The 4190-nt window shown below is 46.6% G+C and overlaps 1 protein-coding gene across 1 annotated transcript in view; it reads left to right on the top strand.

The window, feature by feature from the left end:
- Positions 1 to 1471: 1471 nt before the first annotated feature.
- LOC127009078 (TOX high mobility group box family member 3-like) overlaps positions 1472 to 4190 on the top strand; it is a 146097-nt gene continuing 143378 nt past the window's right edge. The window contains exon 1 of the mRNA XM_050881843.1: positions 1472 to 1570. The gene's annotated coding sequence lies outside the window, so the exon portion shown is untranslated. The remainder of the gene's footprint in view (positions 1571 to 4190) is intronic.

Here is a 4190-nt window from a genome sequence, read left to right as displayed (position 1 = left end):
ACACATAATTATCATAATTCATCATTGTAGAGTACACTATGCCAGCTCGTTTACTTAGACCCTAACACACACACACACACACACACACACACACACACACACACACACACACACTCACACACACACACACACACACACACACGGCGACGACATCAAGACCTGCAATGTTGTGGGAAAGTTGCTTGTGTTGACTGTGTTGTGTTGAGAGAGAGAGAGAGAGAGAGAGAGAGAGAGAGAGAGAGAGTTAATTCTTTTCTCCGCTCCAGAACGCAACGCGGAAGAAAACGGAGCGCTGGATGCGACAATTGAAAGGAAGACTGCTTAAAATTACCTATTCGTACCTAAAAAAAAAAAATAAATAAATAAAATAAATCATAACACAAAACATCCATCCCCTCTCCTTTGTAATACATAGGGACGTCAAATTATCCCTGTTATTTACTATTTCTCCTTTATTTATCATCGTTATTTATACTCTACCTGTTCTCTGCTAATGGATTTGTGTTCTATTGTGTTCATTAAGCCTATACCTGTGTGTTGGGCCCTCAGGTGTGTGTGGGGGAGAGGAGGAAGGGGGAGGGTGAGAGATGGGTGGGGTGGGGAGGGAGGAGGGAGTGTAGGGGCGAAGGGATGTAATAGTGGGGAGATGGAGTGGGGGGTTGGGTTGGTAGGGAAGGTGGAGATAGAGAGCTAAGAGATGAGTTAGGGGTAAAGGAGGGGAGGGGAGGATAGTGTAAGGGGGGTGAAAGAATGGAACAAGGGGGAGAAGAGAGGGTGGGGAGACAAAAGCGGGTGGGGGTGGGGGTGGGTGAGAGTCGTGAGAGGGGGAGGTGGAGGTGAACTAAGAGATGTGTTAGGGGTAGGGGAGATGAGGGAGGATAGTGTGGGGAGTGAAAGGATGGGATGGAGGTGGTCTAAGGGAGGTCGTGAGTGGGGGTTGGGGAGAGGGAGGTGGTTGGGGGTGGGGGGCAGGGTAGGGCATTGTGTTATGTATTGACAGAATGGTGATGTATGTATAGACTTTCTAATCACCAGATCGTTATGGATACAATATAGCGATGTTGATTCAGCGTGTCTGTGTGTGTGTGTGTGTGTGTGTGTGTGTGTGTGTGTGTGTGTGTGTGTGTGTGTGTTGGGAAACGGCATGTATGTAAACAGTGATGAAAGCGTCTCGTCATCAGTTTCCTTCATCACAATATTATCATTCTAATTTAAATGTTTTCTTCAATGTTTTTTTTTTTTAAGTCGTGAGTTTTAAAAGAATCTTCAAATATATACAAAATACGTAAAGAAAACGCATAAAAGATATTGGCAAAAAAACACACACAAAAGAGATATGACAAGAGAGAGAGAGAGAGAGAGAGTTATAGACTGGTATCAAGAGAAGGTAGAGCCAACATAGGAAAAGGTGGGTTGCCAGTTAGCCTTATACCTGCCTACATATTGATCATCCGAGCCTCTCCTCCTCCTCCTCCTCCTCCTCGTGTACCGTCCCGTTCGTGGCTGGTGTTGTGGTGGTGTTCCTGGTGGTGGTGGTGGTGGTGCATGTTTTTCGTCTTCGGTTGATCTTGTAAGTAAAAGACTAAGTAAGAAGTCTTGTGTTGCGTTGCGTTTGTACCGTGTCTTTTTTTTCCTTGAGGTAGGTGGTGGTGGTGGTGGTGGTGGTGGTGTAGTTTTGAGGAAGGTGCATGTAAAGTTGTGGTGTTGAAAGTAAAAGTTTAAGTGGAAGTGAGTGAGTGAGTGCGTGAGTGAGTGAGTGAGTGTGTTTATACTTCACTTACTGCAGTTACGAATGTTGTGTTGCTGGTGTTGTCCTGGTGTTAGTGGTGTAATGATGGTGTTGCTGGGAGTCGATGACGTATGTGTGTGTGTGTGTGTCAGCAGATTTTTTTTTTACGTTGTGTTGTATCAGTTTTGTAAATTTTGTCTTGCGTAATGAAAACATGTGTGTTGGTATTTCACGTGTTAAAAATGTGTTGCAGGTGTGTGTTTGTTTGTGTGTGTATGTCAGGCATGTTTTTTGCAGGTGCATGTTTGTGTTGTGTGGCAGGGGTGTTGAAGGTGTGTAGTGTGTTATGCAGGTGTTCTATATAGGTGTGAATGGAAGTCGTGAGTTGTGCAGGTGTGATGCAGGTGTGAGTGTCAGGTAGGCCCCGTCGCTGCCTCCGCCTGGTGATCCTTCTTGCACCATTTTTGTCGCCTCGTAATGGAAAACGCGCCTCGCCGGTACAGCCGGAGCATTAGTTAATCAAAATCTGTTGTATGTAGTGCAAAAATGTTTTTATTTTACATTACAAAAACACGCATCATTGACACATACACTTCATAAGTAAAAAAAAAAAAAAAACGGTTTTGCATTAAAAACAGGCCAGCATTAATGAAGCATATATCACGCTTTAATAAAACGATGCATATCCTATTTTATAAATTGCTCGCAACTCAACGTACTTCAATTGAATGCTGTATACGCGTGTGTATATTACAATTTGAATACAACTGAGCCAAGTGCATACATAGTGAAACAGACTTCATTATCTATTAACTCATTTAGGCTGTTTGAACTCGTGGGGGGAGCTTTATCTAAACAGTATCAGTACATGTAATTAAAACATCCAAACTTAATTATGCGTCTGGCAGCGCAGTGGCTTTGATGCCGCTGCTCATCAGGGCGACGCCGCCACGCCGTTCCCGCCTCTCGGCCGGGGCGCGGCGGGGCCCACACTCCCCCGCGGCTCCGGGGAAAAAGGAATTCTCTCCTGTTGAGCAAGGTTATGTAGTTGTGTGTGTGTGTGTGTGTGTGTGTGTGTATGGCGAAGTTAAAGGGGAAGTCGCTGGTTGATTAAAGCCGCTGAAGGGCGGGGAGGAAGGGTGCAGATTGTTGGTGCCTCGCCTCGCCTGGTGATGCTGGGGCGCCTCCGCCTCCCTCTCTCCTCCTCCGGTGGCGGGCCGCGGAGCTGCGCGCGGCGGGCGGCGGCGCGTCGCGGGGGGCTGCAACAGCGTGTTACCGAGCATTGCAGGTGCTCAGGTAAACACTCACACTTTTATGTTGCACCATGGAAACGCACACAAAGAATTGCCTCCCTGTGTCTCTCTCTCTCTCTCTCTCTCTCTCTCTCTCTCTCTCTCTCTCTCTCTCTCTCTCTCTCTCTCTCTCTCTCTCTCTCTCTCTCTCTCTCTCTCTCTCTCTCTCTCTCTCTCTCTCTCTCCAATACTCTTCACGAACGTACCGTCGAAAATCCTACAGTAATCTGCGTGATGCCGGCCGTGTGTGTGACTTGGATCTGATACTGTTAATATTCTTTGTCCAAGCCTACTTAATAACGCTCTCGGCCCTGCTTCCTTGCCGAATTCGGGGCCTCTGCTCTCCTATTCTCTTGCCGGGGCCTCCGTTGTTAATTAGGGAAACGTCATTGTTGACGCGGCCACGCGCTGTTTGTAAAGGCGCGCCCCGATACGGAAACACGTATTTCATATATTTCTTCCTATTTGCCGGAATTTTTAAGAGAGAGAGAGTGTTGGCCTTTATCGTTTAATTTTCATCGGGAAAGTTTTTTATTCACTCACCATTTTTCATCGTGTTCCTGCGTGTTAATTATTCAAACCAGTTCAACCTTTCAATAATACATAGTAACATCCGGGCACCATTTAATTTATTCCCCTCCTTTATTTTTTGGTAGCGGTGATGAAGTGAGTATATAAGACGTTCTTCCCACCCCTTTACCCAACCTTTCAACTACTTACATAAGAATAACCTAACCTAACCTAACCTAACCTAACCATCCACTAACCCACCCACTCATCCATCGACCCACCAGGAGAAACACTAGGAAGAGACAGGAAGCAGGAAGGAATGGATTCTCAGTGGATGTGGGTGTGAGATAGAGAGACAGGGAGGCAGAGGAGACTCGAACAGGGAGCATAAGTTACCACACACGCTCACACACACCAGCACACCAACACACGGGCGCACACTAAACGGCTCTCACTGAACAGCTCATGGCGTCGTGTGGTCATTAATGTTGCATGCCGGCCGCTGAATGTTTGATACGTCCGCGATGGCAGCTGTACGCAACCCCTGTGGCGCTAATAATTGATGGTGTGCTTTGTTGTACGCGCTACGCTCACAACTAACTCTTTATAGCAATCTTACTACTTCTCCTCCTCCTCCTCCTCAGCCTTCTCCTTTCCTT

Source organism: Eriocheir sinensis, chromosome 4 (genome assembly GCF_024679095.1).
Source record: "Eriocheir sinensis breed Jianghai 21 chromosome 4, ASM2467909v1, whole genome shotgun sequence".
Lineage (NCBI taxonomy): Eukaryota > Metazoa > Arthropoda > Malacostraca > Decapoda > Varunidae > Eriocheir > Eriocheir sinensis.
The sequence above is the reverse complement of the archived record's forward strand: the minus strand, read 5'-3'. Positions and strand labels throughout refer to the sequence as shown.